We start from the raw sequence: 24,019 nt of genomic DNA on the forward strand, positions 1-24,019 counted from the left end.
TTTATTTCCTTGCACATCCCCGTATGTCAAAACTGACGCCCATCACCCCCCACTTGAATCTGAGACGGAGCTTCCTCGAACAAATTCCAAAACTGCGCGTAAATCTACTAAGTTCAACTTCCGCAAAGCCAACTTTGACGGTCTTAACTCAGCTTTAGCGTCTATCAACTGGGTTCATATATTAAGCAACTCAAAGTAGTATAAAGCTCTTAATACCTTCTACAATATCCTGTCCGATCTCCTCTCATGTTATGTCCCTTCTTCCCCTACTTGTCTGGGTTCGTACCCAACTTGGTTCCCAACGGAGCTCCTTAATAACATTCGCCTGAAAATGACCACTCCACCTTCCACGCCCATTTTAATTGCAGACTGCTCTGAATCTTTGGCCATGCCATATTCAGCCGGATTTTATCCGCAAACAGACGGTCGTGGCATTGCTCATAAATCTCGTCGTTATGTAGCCTCTACGGAATAGTTCGTCTTCTTGTAGGCTATCAAAAAATCTGCGGCTAAGGATCCAAGTCTCCAAGGAATGCATGACAAGCTCATTATCTTATAAAGTAAAAGCTCTGACCCTATAGTGGGACGTTTCGGCCGGAACAGTTTTTCGAGCATGTGTCCAAATGACGTTGACTATTCTGATGTTTTTATCCGTCTCCTCTCTTCTTTGTAAAACAGGCTTAGTATCTGTAGAAATAACACGTCATCACCATTATCATTAAGGGCGCAAGAACTGGTCGAGGCCTGCCTTAATAAGGAACTTCAGACACCTCGATTTTGCGTCGAGGCCCACCAATTCGATATCTCTAATAGCTATCTGTCGTCTTCACCTACGACATGGGTCCATCTTAGGCAGGGTCTGCCTCGTCTTCTTTTTCTACCATAGATATTGCCCTTATAGACTTTCCGGGCTGGACCATCTTTGTTAATATGGATTAAGTGAACCGCCCACCGTAACCTGTTGAGCCGGATTTTATCCAAAAGCAGACGGTCGTGGTATCGTTTATAGATTTCGTCTTCATGTAGGCTACAGAATCGTCCACCCTCATGCGGGGGGCCGAAAATTCTTCGGAGGATTCTTCCCTCCAACGCGGCCGTGTGTTCGCAGTTTTTTTTTGCTAATAACCCAAATCTTCGAGGAATACATAAGGACTGGCAAGATCATTGTCTTGTACAGTAAGAGCTTTGGCCCTATGGTGAAAGGTTTTGAGCGAAACAGTTTTTTAAGCTGAAATAGGCTCTGTTGGCAGCCAAGACCCGTGGGCGGATTTCATCATCGTAGCTGTTTTCGGTTGAGAGTTTCGGCCCTAGATAGCAGAAATTTTCAACGGTCTCAAAGTTGTAGTCTCCTACCTTTATTGTTTTCGTTTGACAAGTTCGATGTTCTTCATTCTTTTGGCTGATGTCGCCACCAAGTACTTCGTCTTGCCTTCATTAATGTGCAGCCCGAGACCTCACGCCGCCTGCTCGATCTGGATGAAGGTAGAATGTATATTTCAGATTGTTCTTCCCAAGACAAGACCTGAAGAGGATAATGCCTTTCGCATTTACATCTGCATCGCGAATCACTTTCTCCAGGACCAGGTTGAAGAGGACGCATGACAGCGCATCATCAGGGTCAGCCTAGTCAGTCTTATCCATTTCATCGGGATAACGATTTCTCTCATGGCCGTGTACAGCTTTACCCTGGCTATGATGTTATAGGCGGCTTAAAGTCGATGAAAAGATGGTGCAACTGATGTCTATATTTCACCAATTTTTCCTTTGCTTGCCACCTGGAGTGAAGCCTCTTTGGTATGGACCAATGATGTTCTGATGTTCTGAGCGTATGGTGCTATCCGACCTAGCAAGATAGCGGAAAATGTCTCATAGGTGGTACTCAGCAACGTGATACCTCTATCATTGCTGCACTGCGTGATAACTCCCTTTTTATGTATGAGACAGATAATGCCTCTTTGCCAGTCGGCAGGCATTGATTCGCTGTCCCATACCTTGAGCACAAGTTGATGAACCACTTGGTGTAATTGGTCGCCTCCATATTTAACCAATTCGGCTGTAATTCCATCGGCCCCAGGCGACTTATGATTTTTAAGCTGGTGAATTATACGAGCTGTTTCTTCTATACTTCGTGGTGGCAGTATTGTCCGTCGTCTTCAGTTGGCGGGACTTCTAACTCGCCGATATTTTGGTTGTTGAGCAATTCATCAAAATACTCAACCCATCGCTCCAATATGCCGATTCTGTCGAAAATTAGTTTTCCCTCTTTATCTCGGCAGGATGACCAGGCTCTATCCTGTTGACTTGTTGGTAAAACTTTCGCACCTGGTGCGAGTTCATAGACCTGTTGGTTCTCCCAGGCTTCCCTTTTCCGTCTGTGAAGTCGCTTCTCCGTTCGACGGAGTTCATGATGGGTCTCTGCGTGTGCCCGCGTTCTTTGAGAATACCATTCGGTATGCAACGTTTTTCCGTTCTGTTTCAAGCTTACATTCATCGTCAGTCCAGCCGTTCCGACTTTTCTTGCGGCTGGGGCCAAATATATTTGTGGTTGTAATAACGATAATGCTCTTCAGGTGGTTGTAAAAATCATTTGTTAATGTTTCATCTCCAAGACATTTGTTAGCTGCGGTTATTGCGGCATCCATTTCCCTCTTATAGGTGTTACGGAGGGCTGTGTTGTGCATGGCTTCAGTATTCACTCCTGATTGGGGAGGGGATTGTAGGTGGGGTTGCAATTCGAGCCGGGAGCACTGTGACAACGAGATAGTGATCCGAGTTTATATGGGTTCCCCTATATGTTCTGACAATCATCAAGGCTGAGAGGTGGAGGGGCTCAATTCGGACGTGGTCAATGTGGTTGAAAATGGTCCCGTCTGGAGAGGCCCACGTATGTTTGCGGACCGCTTTCCGCGTAAACCGTACTTCCAATAACGATTTCGTGCGATACCGCTAACTGAATACTCCACAGTCCATTATCATTGGTTCCCTATGTAAGCTACGGGAGCCGACGTATCGCCTGAATACGAGCTCCGTCCCTACTTGACTGTTGAAATCTCCAAGTATGATTTTGATATCATACTTGGGACAGGCTTCGAGGGTTCACTCAACTGCCTCATAAAAGGTATCCTTCTCCGACTCTGCAGTCTCCTCTATAGAGGCGTGAACGTTTATGAGGCTTATATTTCTAAATTTACCTGGCAAGCGCAGAGTGCATAGCCTTTCGCTTATATTTTCAAAGCCGATAACGCATACACACACATATTCATATAAATTATTCAGATATTTTGTCAATAAAATACTCGTAATTATAAAAACGGTCAAGCAAATTATCATCTGGAAAGCATTTTACAAACAACTACTCGTACATTCTATTCTGCATCTTTTTCCAATTTTAGAACGTTGCGTAGGCGAATTTGTTTGATGGTGGAGAGAATGTATCTTACAAAATAATGTTAGATCCTCTCAGTGCGCTACATTTCAGCAATAATTAATGTAATTTATACGCCCATTTTACAAAGAAAACACTCATTTTCCAACAAGTGGCCTTTGTGTATATTCCAACCTCCGAAAACTTGTAAAATATCAAAGCCAGAATATTTTGATTTCTCATGGTGAAAGATAATTAGGAATGTTCCCGATGTAACAATTTTTGTCCAATTTTGAAAAGACGACGTCGCATTTAGCCTTTGTTTATTATGCGGTGATGCGGCTCATATTTGATTTTGAAAGGATTTATCTCTTCAACGACGTCCCAATCAGATTGGATAATATCTAGAAGCGTTCGAATCCTATCTGTCAACACGACATGTTTAGATTCTAGATTTGTTGCAGCTGGTAAGTATCTTTTCCAGAGAATGGATTCAAAAGTGAAGGCCGTCTGCGTCTTTACATTTCTCACTCTACTTGCTCTTATGCAGCATCTAGTTTCAACCGTAGAACATTCTGCTGAAAGTGGCATTGAAACTTGTTTTCAAAACACTCGTTTTAAATCTTTTAATAATAATTGTGTTGAACTTTTAGACTAGATTCTGCGAACAAGGCGAACGCAATTCTGATTGATATTTCACCTTGCAAGAGAGGATTTGTGTGCACGTTTAAATAAAGATTTTCTTCGGCATAGATTGTCTGCCATGGGTATCCACTATCTACGTACTATGAATATAAACGCAGAACATGTAAATGCAAATCAGTATCTTCACTGTCGATAAAACTTTCAATTTTTGCTCAATTGCTGTCTGGAAAATCTGCCAGACGCTTGATAACTGTCTATATTTTCTCTTAATTTCCATTTCTAACCATGAAATGTTGTCGACAGCTACCAGACATGCATCTGTATCTATAGTGCATGGATATCACCAGATTAAAATTTGAAATCTTATTGATAGGTTCCACCATGCAGATATGAATACTTGGATAGATGTTCAATGTAAAAAGCTGTAATTGTAAACCGCAAGCCAGTTTCACTTTATTCTTTCACTTGACTTGTGGTTAGTCAGCTATAAGTAGTTGAGTATAAAGAATTTGCGATCATGAACTATCGGCCATGAAGAAGTTTGAATATCTTTCGTGCAACGATTTTATGTTAACTATGAAAGACATGCTCATTCAATTATATGAAGTAGTTCATGAAAAACATAGAGAATTGGAACAACACGCATTCTAATTGCAATTAATTATCTCCTTAAATACTATAGCATAAAATGAGTGAACATGAAAATGCTAAATAGCATAAAAATGTGATTTTTGTTTTTTATAGAGTATAGTCGCAGATACATCCTACAGAGATGGAGCTGCCAAGCAGGTAGCTGATATCCTGTCCCAATATAGGGCTGATGTAACAGCGCTGCAGGAAATGCGTTGGACAGGCCCCGGTTTCCTGGAGCAGAGCCACTACCCCATATATCATAGTGGTCATCCAGTAGACCATGTGCTCGGAGTTGGCTTTTTAGTCAGCTAAAAAATGAAACGTGCTGTTATCGGCTTTGAAAACATAAGCGAACGGGTATCACTCTGCGTTTGCAAGTCAAATTTAGAAATATAAGCCTCATCAACGTTCACGTCTCTACAAAGAAGACTGCAGAGTCGGAGAAGAATACCTTCTACGAGGCAGTAGAATGAACCCTCGAAGCTTGTTCCAGGGGATTTTAACAGCCAAGTAGGGACGGAGCCCGTATTCAGGCAATACGTTGGCTCCCATAGCTTGCATCAAAGTACAAATGATAACGGACTGCGGATTATTCAATTAGCAGTGTCACACGAAATGGTTGTTGGAAGTACCTGGTTTGCGCGGAAAGCGGTCTACAACCAAACATGAGTCTCTCCAGATGGGACCACTTTCAACCAAATTGACCATATTTTGATCAAATGCCACCTCTCAGCCTTGACGAAGAACGGGGGGCCAATATAGACGCGGACCGCTATCTCATTTGCATAGTGCTCCAGGCTCGAATTACAACACCACCCAGGATCCCCTCTGATAATCAAGTGAGAGCTAACAATGAAGCGATCCACAAGACAGCCCTCCGCAGGTCTGTGAACTCAGTACAGGGAGTAACCGCACCAGGCGCGCAAGTTTTACCAACAAGTCAGCAGGATGAAGTCTTGCCTTACACACCTCGATCCTCATCCCGCCGAGAAAAACAGGGAAATCTGATTTCCGACAGAATGGGCATATTGGAGCGATGGGTTGAGTACTTTGATGAACTACTGAAGAATCAGAACATCGGCGAGTTGGAGGTCCCGCCAACTGAAAACGACGGACAAATACTGTCACCAATCATAAGTTGTCAGAAGCCGATGAAATTACATCCGAATTAGTTAAATATGGAGGCGACCAATTACACCAAGTGCTTTATCAACTTGTTCTCAAAGTATGGGACAGCGAATCAATGCCTGACGACTGGCAAAGAGGCATTATCTGTCTTATACATAAAAAGGGAGATATCACACAGTGCAGCAATTATTGAGGTATCACGTTGCTGAGTACCATCTATAAGATATTCTCCTCCATCTTACTAGGCCGGTTAGGGAAATCAGCAACAGATTGGATTTGCTCTCTGCGGCAAGCAATGGAAAAGCTGTTGCAATATGGAAATCAATTGCGCCATCTTTTCATCGAGTGTAAAGCCGCCTATGATAGTATAGCCAGGGTAAAACTGTACACGCCATGAGATAATTCGGTATCCCGACGAAATTGAAAAAACTAACTAGGCTGACCCTGACCAATGTGCGAGCCCAAATGAAAGCACCAGGATCACTCTCAAGATCATTGGACACTATCATGCATCCTCTTTAACCTGGCCCTCGAGAAAGTGATCCGTGATGCTGAGGTAAATGCAAGAAGTACGATCCTCTTTAAGTCCACCCAACTGTTGGCCTATGTTGACGATATCCACATCATGGGAAGAGCGACCCGAGACATACAAACTACCTTCATCCAGATCGAGCAGGAGGCGCGAGATCTTGGGCTGTACATCAATGAAGGCAAGACAAAATATATGGTGGCAACGTCAGTACTAAAAACCAACCAACCAACACCATCAAACAGCACTGGTCAAACGGGAAGAATAAGGATAGGAGACTACAACTCCTATCTAGGTTCGAAAATCACAACCGATAACAGCTATGACGATGAAATGCGGGCAAGGTCGAGAGCCTATTTCAGCTTACAAAAACTGTTCCGCTCGAAACGTCTCACCATAGGATCAAAGTTCTTACTATACAAGATTATGATCTTGCCAGTCCTTATGTATTTTTCAGAGGTTTGAGTTCTTAGGAAAATAGATTGCGAACTCTTGGCCGTGTTCGATAGAAAAATCCTCCGAAGAATTTTTGGCACCCTACATGAGGATGGACGATTCCGTAGTTAACATAACGACGAAGTTTATGAGCGATACCATGACCATCTGGTTGTGGATAAAATCCGGCTGAATACATTACGGTGGGGGGGTCACTCAATCCGTATGGATGAAGATGATCCAGCCCTGAAAGTTTATAAGGGAAATATCTATGATAAAAAAAGAAGACGAGGCAGACCCTGCCTGAGATGGAGCGATGGCGTAGGTCGGCACACCAAACAACTTTTAGGGATACTGAATTGGTGGACCTTGGCGCAAAACCGGGATGTATGGAGTTCCTTATTAAGGCAGGCATAGACGGGATACCGGTTGTTGCGCTGTCGATGATGATGATGATTTCTGGCACTTGAACTATGAATCCTCTTTTGGGTCATTCAATTGAGCACCTTCCGATGAAATTAAAGCAGATGAGGTTATGGAAAAGAATCTCAAATTGGTTTTCAACTGTAGGTGATCAGACCCCGAAAAGCGATGATGAAATTAGGCAGTGTGAGAGAAGAAAAAACCAATATCTATCCCGCTACAAGAAGAAAAGATTTGCCTTCACTAACTGAGGAGAGTAAGCTTCGTTTTTCCGCTTAGATCATAAGATTACGGGGCTGTGAAACAACTTCTCAACGAAGGAGCACCTTTTTAAAAATCTACAGTTTGGAACAGGATCTCCATGACCAATATTTTCCCTCAAATATTTAAAACATATGCCGTGCAAACAACGAGATCGCCCTCCCTTTGACTAATGACAACTGGATCATAAAAGCAATCAATGTTGATCTTAAGAAGTTGGGACTATCTAGCCTTGGTAGCAGTCTCGAATGTTGTTTTTGCTGTCGCCTTGAATTTCTGCCTTTAACAATTCCTACCTAAATATCATTCTTAATTCATCAAACCAACAGAACAACAATAAGAATCTTTAAGTTTCCATTAGCAACCTGTGGTAACTTTATCCACATAAAAAATGCTACCGGGTTCTCTCTTCTTCACCAATTTTAGAGGGTTGCATTTGCTTTTCTTGCGATTGTGGAGCAAAAACTATTTCCCAGGACTCTCCCACAAATATCGGTTGACTAACCGTCCCTACAGAAGAATGTTGCAACGATAAAGAGTCTAAAAGAAAATAAAGCACCGGATATCAATAATACACCCAAAATATTATTGACTGAGCAATAATTTTACGAAAAGGCCTTCTACATGCTTATCAAGGAAATCCTAAAAAATATCTTGAAAGCACCATATGTCCAATCTACACAAAAGATGACAACCTGGCACGCAATAGTTACAGAAGCATCTCAATGCTTTGTTTGGCCTAAAAAGTGCAGAATCGCCAACACTCTACTCTGGAAAGCAGGTCGAATCTCTACGTGGAAAAAGTCATCGGCGAGCACCAGGCGGGTTCAGAGGTAACCACTCAACAATAGATCAACTTTTCCCCGTGAAACAAGTGCTCAAGAAGTGCTGGAAGTTCCACGTCGACCCTTGCCGAATATTCAAACAAGCATAAGGCACGTCCTCGTACAGTATGAAGTTATTCTCTAGTTTGACAGTTGCAGTTCCAACAAAACGAGTTGGTCTTACAAAAGCAACCTTGTTGGGTTCAACTTCGTAGGCACGATTTCAAAATGGTCTGACTGGACCATTTTTTATACGAAATGGTCCCAGCCAAGCGGATGGACTGGCTGCAACACTCTTCATTTTAGTCCTTGACCACGCAATCAGAAGCATGTTGATACTAGAGGTACGCTACTCCTGAGCTCCGATGACATCAATATCTTATCGGACTCTCTCCTCGGTGCTAAAAAAACCTTGGTGAGGTTATGCACTATTCAGTCTCACCATGGATGGAAATAAGATTACGACCCAAACTAGAATATAGATGCAAGCAAGATAAAATATCACGATTGGGATGTAAATTAGCAAAAGACGCATACGAAGTGCATGAAATAAAAAGGAGAATAAAGTTTGCAAAATATGATTTAAATTATTCGGTCCTCGTCATCATAAAGTCGCAAAATATATATATAAAGACGAAGCTCTGTATATACGAACTTATTATCAGACCCATGTTATGTTCGGAAAGGAAATTGTTGATAAAAGTCCTTGGAGCAGTTCGAGAGAAGGACAGATAGCGAGTCAGGCACAACAAAGATCTGTAGTATGACGACCTGGAAATCTTTAAAGCGATAAAGTTGTAACAGTTCCAAAGTTCTAGCCACGTTCCATGGATGGGTGATTCGAGAATGCTCGAAAGAGTATTCATAAGGAACATTCATAGCTCCAGAGTGATTGTGAAGCTGCGAAAAGGATGGGACGACCAGTTGCGCTTCATTATTAAGTATAAGAAATTGCCAGACGAGATCATTGAACAAAAGGAATTGAAGGCAATGCATTCGGGAAGTCAATGATTGCATCCGGCTGTAAAGAAGAAGGGAAGCAAATTTTTGAGCTAACTGTCGTTATGTGCCCCACATTGGGCGCTATTTGCATTCGATCTAAATGATTACATATATGCTGCACAGCACAAAAACATGTAGAGTGGGCGACACCTAAACGCATAGCTGAAGCCTTTCGCTCGACACTGCATCGATGATAGTGCCGAAACACTACTAGGAAATTTATTGAAGAATGTGATAGTGATAAATGCAATTAATATAATTTTCTTCACAATGGCAGTCTTTTTTTCTTCAGTATATATTTTTTTAATCTTGATCCCACATTATTAGAATTTCACATTTGAAAACCTAGAATTCATTGAGTATTTTCTTTGTTACAGGTTTATAATCTGCTGTGTATACCTCCATCGTTGAAACTTATGTAAGTATTTTATAGAATCCGAGAACATCCTTGTGCAGCAAAAAAGTAACCTAATTTATTTAGTTATCATTTCTACTCACATGGGATGTTTGCCCTGATATAAAAGATAATTGACTATAATTTGCACCTACAACTGCATAGTCGCAAATTGAGGTGCAAAATGCAAAAAAGTTAAAAAAAATACAAAATCCTAAAATACTTAATTTATAGCTGAATACCCTTCACTTGATTAACCTCATTATTTCTATTTAAAATGCCAGCCACGTTAAGAATAAACGTTATGCGCAGAATTTTAAATACTTGGCATCTAATAACCAGATTTGCATAATCTGCCGGTGAAATATCTATTTCCAATAGTGCGGCAGAGTTTGTAATGCCAATAATGCGTACTTAAATGGTAATGAAATTTATTAGAAATACCATATGTATAATTAAATGTATTGTATTATATAAACCGTATTTTCAAGAAAATTGACTTGTATTATTCGATTTCATGTTTTTCACGTTATTTCTAACCTTTAGGTATTCTGATTTTATGAATTTTAATTATTATAGACAGACATGATAGTTGAAAGTGACAAAAAAAAATATTCCAATAAAGTACGCATAAAAACATACTAAAGATCATTCAAGAACTACGCAACTTTGAATCCTATTAATCTTATTCTACCCTTAAGTACCACTTATCTGGATAGTGCACTTTCCCAAAGTTCAGATTTGTTTACAATCGAAAGCGTTTATTGATGTTTTCGTTTAATCGTGCGCTTAATAACAGTCCAATATAGGTGACCCCCTTGCCAATTGCAGCAATTGTTGTTTTTCGTATCTATTATCTTTTGTTATCAAAATGCATTTCAGGTTTCGCTTGCCCACTTTATTACGCTAATGCAAACGACCCCACAGTGCGCGCTTATAATCAACCACATATCTTAGATAAAAAAGTAATAAAGGTACGAAAATACCAACCTGCGCAATAATATCACCGGTTCAACCCGGTTGAATATTGTTTTCCTCAATGGATACCCTAACACTGGATTTTTCTTGGCGCGAAATTAACTTATCCAAACATTAATGGAGTCCTTACTAGATTTGTGACGTTTTTATCTCCAATAAATTTTGATTATATAAAATACCCCCTGATAGCAGCGGAGATTTTTATAGATATTTGTTTTAATATTGTCCAATAAATATGTGGAAATAATAGGATGTAAGTACACCTAATAATTACATTTTTATGTACGGAAATAACTAGAGGTTGGCAGGTGGGCGTGTCAAATTTGCACGTAGGCACGTAATCAAATGCATTTTTTCTACATATCAGGTTTATCGTGATACTGTCATTCTATGGTACTCAAGAGTGAGGTATTGTGATTTCCCACAATTATGAATTCGTTTATTTATGATCAAATTTGCAACTAGATTCCCAGTTACATATGACAAGCAAGTTGGTAGAGAGATAGGGAATCCATTAGGAATGTAGCCACGTATTATTCTGACTTTTCCGGTGTTTGAATATATGGTTAAGATTTCTTGTGAGAATGGAAAGCCCAAGTATTTTTTGTGAATTCATTTAAGACAAACTGAGGATGTTGTTGGAAATGGTAGCTTTTGTGAGCCAGGGTTTACCTTAGTAGCTTCTGAAGATAAAAATGAAATTTCATTGGCTAGATGTGATTGAATAGTTATGGTAAAATCCGGATAGTAAAAGTATTATATACCAGTTCAGTTTCCATGAACCGGAATTTGTAGAATATCTTAAAATCTTCAGACGATTTTAATCTTCACAATAATTAATTTGTTTAACTGCTGGTATCCGACGTCAAATCACGATACAAATATACAAATCTCACTGCCAACAGTGAGATTCAAACCGCTACCTTCCATACGACAGCCTTGTGCTCTAACCACTCAGCTATCCGGACACCGGACATCCGGAAGTGGATTCTTTAAGGTAATTGTCGAAAAATATCACCTTGCTTCAGTTTCGGTAGTTTTTCGTACACCAGATCGCCTCATTCGCTAATATGTGGTATTCCTATCCGCTTCGGTGCTCATATAGTTGTTAACGATGTTACGCGCAACGCCTTATTCTTCTTTCTTTCCTCCGCTTAGAAGCGGGGTTGACTAGTTTAGATTGAATTCACCTTTTTTGGGCCATAAAGGTGGTGCAGTTAAAATCGAGAGGCTCTTAGGTTACTATATAGCGTATCAAAATATCGTTCTTTCAGTCGGTATGGTGGTTTTTGCGGTTTCCCATCGACTTCGACGTTTGGAGCAATCTCAGTTTGTGAGTTCTCGTTAGTATGAATGTCACGATCATACTACCGAAGACTCTTCCCTCTATTTTTCTACTATAGTAGAGCTCCATATCGATAACTGATATCCTTATTTCAGACGTGATCTCCTTACTGATCTAACGCGACATTTTCGACTTCATTACACCGAAGCGGTGCTCATTGCCTTTTATAATTGACCAGCACTCTGAACTGAATGTAAACTAAAAAGGCAGAATTATCCTAAAATGGGAAAATTTCATAGCATATTATGACTGAACTGAAGTATCTTATCGAAACACATTTGCTTGCCTTCAGCCCCTCACACTTCATGTACAAAAAATCACTTTCCTAAATTTTGTGATAGATTTGGAGTTCATCAGGACAGGTCTGCAATCACGCTGTCACATCTGCATATCTGTAATTCATACTTTTCGGGGAAATTATTAAACGCGTACGGAAAGTCAAAATTCGAGAAAAAAGTAGTAGTTCGACTGCCGAATAATTCACAAACCAGGGCATGCCGCGAGCCTAAAGTGAAAGATCCAAGGGGGGCCGCATCGTCATCCAATGTTTCAGTTTGCCTCAGCTATCAGTGAGATGCGACTTGTGGAGTTCCTCCTTACTTCCGCATCTCACATCTAGAATTTATTCAGATGCTACTTTCATCGTATATGTAAGCCTTACTGAGTGTTAGAAGAAATAGGAGGGAAAGGGGACTTTAACAATATTGTTTACCATCTTTAGAAAGGGTTATTAAACATTGCTTTAAACTTCTTGTTGGTGAAAGGCTTTTTTAAAGCTCAAAAAGAACAGCAAATGTTTCGTACATTATCTTTCTTCTCTGCTGGTGCTAACGCCAACTGTCTATCTTTAGTAAATTATTGCATAATGTTTCTACATAGTCCGTCAATAAAAATTTGTATAAAACTTTCTAAAATTATTCATGATACTATTGTCTATGCTGCTTCAAAACTTGGTACTCCTAGGATGATTTAGGCCTTAAGGGGGATTTTCCGGTCAATTTAAAAAAGTTGAAAATGTAATATTATTCTGTTAATTTGAGTAGATATCGAAATGGGGCATATTTTGAGGCCTTGATTTCATATAACCGCATCGTTCTGAATTTTTTGCAGATTTTTGCTTTGGGTAGTTTACAAGGAAACTAAAGTATGCTTGCGAAAGTACTAACTAAGACCTTTCATTTAATATCCTACACAGGTACATTAGGTAAAAGAAAAACACATCACCCCTTTGCATGTCCACCCAATCTTGGAGGAAAGGGAATGTCATGGGCAGACGTATGTACAGTAAACCGATTTTAGGCAGGTTTTGTTTCATACAAAACCTTAAAACGACAACCAGTGTTAGATTTGGACCTGTTATGATCGAAATTTTCGTTCGTTCGTTATTTCCAACAAATCCTTCGGTCTTAGCATTTGACAGCCGTCTCTTAACATAGACGTTGTTCTTGTACACTTTCCTCATCCGTTCAGATCAAAGGACCCACCCTATCGAAACCCATTGAAACGAAGATTTTCAAAGCGATCTTCGTCTCCTCCCGTTGCCACACCTCAGCTATAACATCAAGTTACGCCAATGTTATATGAGAGTAACACATAGAAAGTGACTTCCAGAATTACTCAGAAGCTCCAAAACTTCTTTAAGACATGTCCCTGCTACCTCATCGGTGCCTGGGAAAATCTGAAACGCTCACCTGGTTTGACGTGTAGGCCAGTTACCGATATATATATTGATTAGAGGTCGAAAATGGTAGTGGATAAATCAAACTTTCAGAAAGAGCGACATAATTTCCCAGAGCGCTCGATGAGTGGACCTAAAATTCTTCAAGTTTTAGGGTCTCTAATCCCCAAGATGTCTGGGCAGGTGGAAGTAGCAACTTTGCAAAAACTGCCGCAGTTGCAACGATACATTTCGCGGCAAGTTTGTCAAGCTATCGACTTGACTCCGTTTGTGAGGATTGATGACAGAGTTAATTTCCCTTCTATTTAAAAGAATAATCCTTATTCGCATGTTATGGCGACTAGAAATTTCAATCACCAGCATACGGTACACATCCTTGACCGGACCATTGAAAGATTTCCGATCACCCGCAATTTTTTTGTAATTCGAAACAAGGCTTTAACTTACATTTACCAATTTTTCCTTCACTGAGTGGCACTTTTCGAGATTTCTCACGAGATTAGAACTTAAAGGCGTCACATTTGTCACAACTCACAATGAATAATACAGTCTTCAAGCCCTTACATCCATCGAGCCGTTTCGATAATTCCGTAACCGCGCTGGTTTTGTGATGCCCCATCAGGACATGGTCGACAAGTTCACCTGCGTCTAAGGAAAGTATATTTTTAATTTATTCTCAATTTGTGTGTTGGGATCGACCAGGAGAATGGAGCTATCCAAAAAACACAAAAGCAGACCGACTGTGATCTTCAAACCATGTCTCCCCTGCCTCAGGTCTTTAGGAACTGGGCCATCGGGGTTCCCATATAAGCGGAGGATGATCCTTAGCCTGTGAGAGTCCTCCGGGAATTAGAGTGACATCTAAGAGTGTATTCGACTTGGGGTCATTGAGGAAACTATGGGAACAGCTGCATCAACAACATCACGGCTCATTGAAGGCAAGAATTTCAGCACTCACCGAAGTACTCTTTTTTCGCTGTCAGTTTTTTGGCGACAGACATGGAAAAACGGATCGAAGACCATCGATATATGGAGAGTTCCCATTGAATCCTCTTTAGTTTTGTATAGCATTAAATCCCTTTTCATAGTTAATGGATAATGCTAGAAACATGGCGGTAATCGAATATGACCCATGTGGTAAGTGTCATCTAACATACTTGATACACTGATACATTCTGCAAGGAACCCATGCTCGAGTTAGTGATTTGAAGAAGCCATGCTGTCCAAATACCTGCAACGCGTGAAGCTAATGTTGGGATCGGATCTCTAAGAGAAGAATAAAATAATCGCACTGAATGTGTTTGCTATCCTTTCACCGGCTTATACGCTGGGAATATTGCCGTGAACAAAAACTGATCTGGAAAACGTTAAAGAGCGGATACGGATTACTATGTCCAAATTCTGAATGCATCAATTCTGCCGTGAAACGGATGAACTTTCCTCGTTACATTGGAGACAGTGCCATCACTGACATTGCAGTATAACATCATCATCATCAACGGCGCAACAACCGGTATCCGGTCTAGGTCTGCTTTAAGGAACTCCAGACATCCCGGTTTTGCGCCGAGGTCCACCAACTCGATATCCCTAGAAGCTGCCTGGCGTCCTGGCCTACGCCATCGCTCCATATTAGGCAAGGTCTGCCTCGTCTTCTTTTTCTACCATAGATATTGCCCTTATAGACTTTCCGGGCTGGATCATCGTCATCCATACGGCACGTGTAATAAAGAAATTTGCCACCTCGAGAGGGTGGTTTTAGTTTCGGTAATATTGTCGGCTTCAGTTATTGTATCTAAATCCCACACGGCTCCGCTGCGTTTCCTGTGATTCTCACACATTCTGGTTCAAACCATGCAGAAGTATACCCATTCTTCAAATTTGCTCAATCCAGTGGGTGTTCACGATAGATTTTTCCGTAGACCTACTATCAGTGTTAGGTAGAACCCGGTATTGGCGAAGATTGTGAAAACTGGAGAAAAAATGATAAAAAAAACAAATGAAATTAGAGACATTTGATAAGTTAAATGTAAAAAAGAGTAATTTCTTATAGAAGAGGACCAGTGAACCTCCTGACTTTCCGATTTAATTAGGCAGGCGAGAAAGAACTTTTTTTGAATTCACATTGTTCTTTTCTCTCACAATCTAGAAAATTCACAAGTCCATTGTTACGCTAAGGAATATTCACCTATCTCACCAAGATTCTAAATCAAAAAGTGCAAAACCACACAAAACATTGTTTAGACGTTCTATACACCAGAATGCGGAGGATGACGTTGATGTAGAAGAAAACGTTGGAACGGCCGATCACAGTGAGATAAGGGTGGAGAATGGGCTGAAGCGACAGGAGAGTAGTCTGACTTACTATCCGACAAGGGTAGATTGTCCTGTATATTTTCATCAGCAACCACTTGCAAAAGTCCCAAAATCCATCTTCAGAAAGCTGCTCAAATCGTACTTCTCGGCTATTGCGCAACTCTCATGTCTTCGTCAACAATCTCACAAAACTGACCTATTTTATTAAACGTCCTAATGAGATTCCCAACTTACATGTCAACCCTTCTATCACAAAACTATTAATTTGGCATTCCTTTGACTCAGGACTCCCAATATCCTCAACATCCTGCTCGAGACCGAAGAAAAGAACTCTCCCTTCTACTCCAAACCTCATTCTCCAAAAGCACAAAGAAGAAAACCTTCATGGTACTTTCCGCGAACAGACCACCACGCACACCCCCAGCCTCAGGGTGCATCGTCTACTGTTTTTACTGTAATCCTCTTCTAGATCATCATCATCATCATCAACGGCGCAACAACCGGTATCCGGTCTAGGCCTGCCTTAATAAGGAACTCCAGACATCCCGGTTTTGCGCCGAGGTCCACCAATTCGATATCCCTAAAAGCTGTATGGTGTCCTGGCCCACGCCATCGCTCCATCTTAGGCAGGGTCTGCCTCGTCTTCTTTTCCTACCATAGATATTGCCCTTATAGACTTTCCGGGTGGGATCATCTTCATCCATACGGATTAAGTGACCCGCCCACCGTAACCTATTGAGCCGGATTTTATCCACAACCGGACGGTCATGGTATCGCTCATAGATTTCGTCATTGTGTAGGCTACGGAATCGTCCATCCTCATGTAGGGGGCCAAAAATTCTTCGGAGGATTCTTCTCTCGAACGCGGCCAAGAGTTCGCAATTTTTCTTGCTAAGAACCCAAGTTTCCGAGGAATACATGAGGACTGGCAAGATCATAGTCTTGTACAGTAAGAGCTTTGACCCTATGGTGAGACGTTTCGAGCGGAACAGTCTTTGTAAGCTGAAGTAGGCTCTGTTGGCTGACAACAACCGTGCGCGGATTTCATCATCGTAGTTGTTATCGGTTGTGATTTTCGACCCTAGATAGGAGAAATTGTCAACGGTCTCAAAGTTGTATTCCCCTATCCTTATTCTTGTTCGTGCTTGTGTTTGACCAGTGCGGTTTGATGTTGTTGGTTGATTCGTCTTCGGTGCTGACGTTGCCACCATGTATTTTGTCTTGCCTTCATTGATGTGCAGCCCAAGATCTCGCGCCGCTTGCTCGATCTGGATGAAGGCAGTTTGAACGTCTCGGGTGGTTCTTCCCATGATGTCGATATCGTCAGCATAGGCCAGTAGTTGGGTGGACTTGAAGAGGATCGTACCTCTTGCATTCACCTCAGCATCACGGATCACCTTCTCGATGGCCAGGTTAAAGAGGACGCATGATAGCGCATCCCCTTGTCGTAGACCGTTGTTGATGTCGAATGGTCTTGAGAGTGATCCTGCTGCTTTTATCTGGCCTCGCACATTGGTCAGGGTCAGCCTAGTCAGTCTTATTAATTTCGTCGGGATACCGAATTTTCTCATGGCCGTGTACAGTTTTACCCTGGCTATGCTATCATAGGCGGCTTTAAAGTCGATGAACAGATGGTGCAACTGTTGTCCATATTCCAACAGTTTTTCCATCGCTTGCCGCAGAGAGAAAATCTGATCTGTTGCTGATTTGCCTGGAGTGAAGCCTCTTTGGTATGGGCCAATGATGTTCTGGGCGTATGGGGCTATCCGGCCTAGCAAGATAGTGGAGAATATCTTATAGATGGTACTCAGCAACGTGATACCTCTATAATTGCTGCACTGTGTGATATCTCCCTTTTTATGTATGAGACAGATTATGCCTCGCTGCCAATCGTCAGGCATTGATTCGCTGTCCCATACCTTGAGCACAAGTTGATGAACCACTTGGTGTAACTGGTCGCCTCCATATTTAACCAATTCGGCTGTAATTCCATCGGCTCCTGGCGACTTATGATTTTTTAGCCGATGAATTGCACGGACTGTTTCTCCTAAACTTGGTGGTGGCAGTATTTGTCCGTCGTCTTCAGTTGGCGGGACCTCCAACTCGCCGATGTTCTGGTTGTTCTAGATCAATTCGATGAAATTGTCCGAGAGATTCAGCAAAAAGGAGTAGGAGGAATACGCAAGCGAAACAAGCGACCATCTATGATGGCCCCTGTTGAAACCGGTATCAGCACATCATACAACCTCTACAGTTGGCTTTGACATCTACAAGACTGTATTTTTCCATCACTTATCCAGGTAAGGTGTCATCTGGTCACTTTGGCAAGAGGTTTATGCTCTCCAGAGTCCTACCATCTAACTTCCCTTAATACCAAAGTACACAGCTTGTTATGCTGGAACTGACGCTGTTGAAGAAAACGGGGAGCACTCCATACCGTTGTTGACAGGCGTACGCACATTCTATAAACCAACCCATGTCCTAATACGATAGCCAAAAGTCGTAGTCGATGACTCCCTCTTTACGCGAGGCATAAATAGCGTTCCACTAGCATGAAAGCGAATCCTATCAATAAGGACTCAATAATCGCGAAGACACCTGAGTGCTATTCAGCTGTAGTGGTTTGTCCCTCCTTCTTTCTCAAGTTGTCTTGGGTCCGTCTTTGGCATCCTTTCTTGCATAAAAAATCTGCAAATCGCTTCACACTTAAAGTGCCGAGCTCCTGATTTTTTCATCAGTTTGTTATTTTCTAGAATGAAAGAAAAGTCTAGAAATAAAATTTAACGTCTTAAAAAAATCCATGGGCGCAGGATGCCGAGTAATTGCCATATTTCCGACTTGCATGAAGTTATTTATTCACGGGTTCCGAACAATCCTAAACAGATTTAAGATAAAGTCGCAAATAAATTACACTTTGCTAAGCAGAAATTCTCACGTTCTAATCTACTGTTAAAGTTTTAAATCACATCTCCAAAAACACTGTCAACTGTTGTATACATTCATCTTTAACATAAACAGAATCTAGATATGCGTAAATAACAGATTGTTTAATAACAAACAACAAAGTAAACATTTTTTATATAAGAGCGCCAGTAAAAACTGTAACTTATTTTATAAAAGAATTATCTTTACTTACAATGAGAGCTATGGAGCCCACTTTTTGATTCAACTATTCTAGAGCGGCTCGTAATGGCAAGATTAGACGCTCGTGTGTAGTGGAGAATAATATTCTACTAAGTTTATGGCTAGATTTATACGAGTAGACCTCTCAATAATGTCTCGCCTTTATCGGTGTGACAATGAAAGTATATTGTCCTGTACATCATCTTGACGTCTTCTGTGTACTACGATATGATATGGGTTAGATAACTGACAATATACACTTGTTTAGAATTATCTTAGATCTATTATCCGCCTCGTGCTAAACTATAATAATTTTGATTGCATTTTCTTCTTACGTGGATGGCCAGGAAAGGTTAATTTTGCACTTCTGCAGTTATTGTTTTTTAATACATTTTTTCAAGATTCGTTTGTTTATGCCGCGCCGAATATCTTCGAGTTTTATGCTGATACTGCAGAATTATCTGATTATTATCAAATTCACCCCTATCGTTCCACTATTGTATTGTGATTGATCATAGCCTTCTATGACGTCCATGTAAGGCCGTGAAGGTCATACCGGGCATAATTGGAGTAATTCGACATAATCATTACTCATTTCGTATCTCCGTAGATAAAGATAAATTCGTATTTATGAATGCTATTTGGACAACCTCACATTACATTGTAGTAAAAATATATATGCGATCAGGTGTAATCTGAAGCTAAACCTATAATATTTGAACTGTGGCACCCTGCCAGGATCGCGTGAACAGTGCGTGATAACTATACAACGAAATAGTCATAGATATTCTGAAATAAAAAAATAGATTGTCGATCAAGTTGTTTCAGGAATAAATTACTATATCGAAACGCATTCCGACTGAGATATAACTAAATGATTACTCTTGACGCAGGTATCATTTAAAGCAAAAAATCGGTTAAAGTCAATGTTATCTAACATCAAACTTGATAAAAGTGTCATTTTGAGATAAAACAATCTTTATTGCTTTCTATTTCATTAAAAATTTTACCATAAATTACCGTATCTATAATGAAATTTTATTCTACTTATTATAATATTAATGATCACGATTGCAACCCCTGCTAAAAAATTATGTAACTTGAAAAGTGCTATAATTTTGTGATAATCGAATGATCACAGATTTATCGCTCCCAACGTTTTCAATGGTTTGTATATTTTTTTTATTAAATTGTTATTGATAAAGCCAGGGAAGACTTTTGATAGGAAGCATTAATGGCTTTCAGTAGAGATTTAAAGATATTCAAGGAAAGGGGTTAAAAAGTCCAATTTTGAGAACGGAAGTAATAATAATTGTTGGGAGAGATGAGTCAATCACTTTTAATGAGCATGCAGGCTAGGGATGATCAAACGATCGTACCAATTGACTAATGTCAACTACGATAGCAGGTTCACCTGCACTTTCTCAATCAAACTCTGAAACCGTAGTCATCTGACGACTGAAATCGGTTCAGAGGCTCAGAAAGCTCAACGAAGAACATAAATGAAGAAGATGTTATCCATTTGCGAAAGGACAAATTCGTTCGACGCAAACTCGAAATTAAGAGTAGCCGAGAAATAGGTAACTTGCATTTGCAGCGTGAGGAGTAATTGGGAAACGATGAAAAGAAAGTGCGTTTCATAGACAGTCTCCAAAATTCAGCCCTAATTTCAAAGATAAAATGTCATGCCATTTAAGCTGAATGACCATTTAAAAACATCTATAGAAACAAACCTGTGGACCTAGTCGACATAATTTCTTTCTTTTTCTTCAGTCTTTGTCTCGTTCACAGTTAGGGTCGGCTCACCGTGATCGATTTCGCCATTTTATTTTATCAAATGCCTAATCTGAATGCAATCGCGAGGCTTTTAAATCCCTATCCAGCGTATCAAGGCACCGTTGTTTCGGCCGGCTCTTTGATCGTTTGTCATCGACTTCGATGTTCAGACCAATTTTGGCAAGTGAATTCTCATTGGCGCGAATTACATGACCATCCCATCGAATATGCCTCTCTCGCAGTTTTTCCACAATCGGTATAACCCCATTTCGATCACGGATATTCTTATTACCGATGTGGTCAAAACGTGTCACGCCACTAGTCCAACGTGACATCTTCATCTCCATTACCTCAAGACGCCGTTCATTGTATTTTACAGTTGGTCAACACTCGGAACTATAGAGAGCGAGAGGATGGACGACATTGCGATAAATTAGATTTGAGATGTTCGTTGAAACGTCGATCACAAAGAGCACCAGTTGTGGAATGCAACTTCACCCAAGTTGCTTTAATGCGTGAGGCAATTTCATAACGCAGTTCTCCATTGGCTGATAGCATTGACCGGAGATATTTAAATTACTCAGTTCTAGGCAGGTCACTGCCGTTAAAAGTGATTTTGCCTGTTTCATGGGTATCGTCAAAAACTCGGTGTTATTCAGATTCAATCTGAGACCGTGTTGTATGAAGCGATCATTCCATGTTTGGACAAGTTGCTAGAGATCATTTTTGCTATTAGACGCTAGGGAAACATCATCTGCATAGCATGTATTGGGTGTATTGGATGTCCCATGTGACGGTGTCCATAACAAGAACAAAGATGACTGGTGAGAGGGCACTTCCTTGTTGAACACCAACAGAGACACGAAGCGGTTTTGATTCACCCACCACACTTTGAATTTTACTTCTCGGATCGTGGTAGAGCAATTGGACGCAGCGCATGAGTTCTTCTGGCGCTAAGTGTTGTCGTAGACCATACCAGAACGAGTTCATGTAGTACACTGTCAAAAGCTTTCTCTAGATCCAGAAATGCAATGTAGAGAGGGTGATGCTTCTCACGATCTTTATCCACTGCGCAGCGTGCATACTCATCATTTCTAATTCACACCATCGGAGTAAATGGGCCAACTGCTTAACGGCATACGAAGTTGATATTTATTTTCAGGAGTGAGGCTGAGATGAAAATCTAGGTTTGGTAAATCTAGCTCATCTACCAAAAGATCTGGATTTTTTCCGACGTCTTCCACAGAGAGTTCACCATATTCAACGGGTTGTGTGGCCACATTTATATTTAATTTTAAATTGATGTAGGCCTGCATCGTTTATCGATCGAAACTTTATCAACATGAAGCGGCTACCACATATGCAAATATTGAGTCCATTATGCTCGGACCGATTTCCAGTATAGAACCCACTTAATTGGAAGTGAAATGGATAGAAACTAACAGCCTTGACACCAGTGGCTCATGAAAATTTAACCATGAATTCATTTGAATTTACCCTCGCTTGATGCCTGGGCAATCTTCAGTGGGCCCTGATGCCTGGAAATCGTATCATTTTCATATTTATCTTTGGGAAGATAAGAGGATATTGTAATTATCAAAAGAAAAAAATGCTTGTCCAATAACCGTAGTCGACTGTTGCTCTGAAAAGCCACAACTATACTCTAGGTGGATATATTGGGTTGGGGAAAAATAAATGTCGCATTTGTGATCGAAATTTGACGCTTTAGAATTATCCAATTTAAGTCAAATATGCGCCGTTTTGTTCGCAAACTTGTTGCCATTTTGAAGGTAACTTGATTCTCCCCTCCTTATAAAACCCTCTCTCCTTATTTGCAAAAAACTCAGACAGCCAGTTTTCGCAGGTCTCTTTTGAGGCCAATTTAGTTACATCAAAAGCGTTTTGCATGGACCGGAAGAGATGGTAATCACTTGGCGCCAGGTCTGGACTATACGGTAGGTGCGATAAGACATCCCATCCGAGCTCCCGTAGCTTCGGGCGGGCCATGAAAAATGTGTGAGGCCGAGCGTTGTCCTGACGGAACACAACGCCTTTCTTATTGACCAATTCTGGCCGCTTCTGTTCAATCGCCTGCTTCAAACGGTCGAGTTGCTCACAGTAGAGGAGCGCGCTTCGACCATGATCTTTTTCACTTGAGGTTGTCGCACGTGATCCGCTTTTCATCACCAGTCACCATCCGCTTCAAAAATGGGTAGAATTCGTTCCGTTTCAGCAATGCATCGGAGGTGTTGATTCGGTCGAAGAGATTTTTTTCTGTCAACTCGTGTGGCACCCAAACATTCAGCTTTTTTTGGAATCCAATCTTCTGCAAATGATTCCAAACGGATTTATGGTCCTTACCCAGTTCCTGGTCAATCGAACGAATGCTCACATGCCGGTCTACTTGGATGATTTCGACGATTTTATCGGTTTCTACGACGATTGTCCTCCAGTACGGGCTGTATCTTCGACATGCACTACACCAGAACGAAATCGATCGAACCAACGCTGTGCTGTGTAAACCGTGACAGTATCGGGCCAATAAACTTCATAAACTTTTTTGGCTGTCTTCGTTGCATTGTTACCTCTCAGGTAGTAAAAACGTACCAATTTACTTCCTATCTCTTTCATTCCAAACAATGAAACATAACATACTCCAAGTGGTCGAGTGGGGCCGCTTATTCGTGGTAGTCGGGGGAACCGTTGAATCTGAATATAATTACATCCTGCAACCACATTGTCTCTCGATCCATCTAATAATACACCGGATCAATGCATGGGTTCAGTAATTTATTCTGGAATTATCGCACCGTTGCTGCCATCACCTGCATACTTTCTTTCTAATGGCTTATTACTCCTCCTCTAATCGAGACAATGTGCCCCCTTCATAAGAAGATCCAAGAGAACCATTCCCGCACACTCCCTTATTTAATACTGTCCTATATGCGCTGCTCATCTTGAGCCGATATGCCGAACTCATTCTTCTTCGGATTATCACGTTGTTCAGTGCTTTCCCAGACAGGAATCGCGTATAGCACCACCTCTGCAATAAGCAGGCGGCGACTATATTTAGGAATTTCAGTATAAGCCATCATCCTTGCCAGAGATGAACTAGCTTTTGTTGGTTTTTCTCGCGCATAGTCCAAGTGCCCCTCGAAACTCAACTTA

General features: G+C 41.0%; 1 protein-coding gene across 4 annotated transcripts in view; it reads left to right on the top strand.

The window, feature by feature from the left end:
- Nucleotides 1-24,019, top strand: part of LOC119650309 (facilitated trehalose transporter Tret1) — a 214,357-nt gene that overhangs the window by 53,486 nt on the left and 136,852 nt on the right. For all 4 annotated transcript variants that reach the window (XM_038052962.1, XM_038052957.1, XM_038052964.1 and 1 more), the window contains exon 2: nucleotides 9,622-9,662. The gene's annotated coding sequence lies outside the window, so the exon portion shown is untranslated. The remainder of the gene's footprint in view (nucleotides 1-9,621; nucleotides 9,663-24,019) is intronic.

The sequence above is a fragment of the Hermetia illucens genome, chromosome 2 (assembly GCF_905115235.1).
Source record: "Hermetia illucens chromosome 2, iHerIll2.2.curated.20191125, whole genome shotgun sequence".
NCBI classification, from domain to species: Eukaryota; Metazoa; Arthropoda; class Insecta; order Diptera; family Stratiomyidae; genus Hermetia; species Hermetia illucens.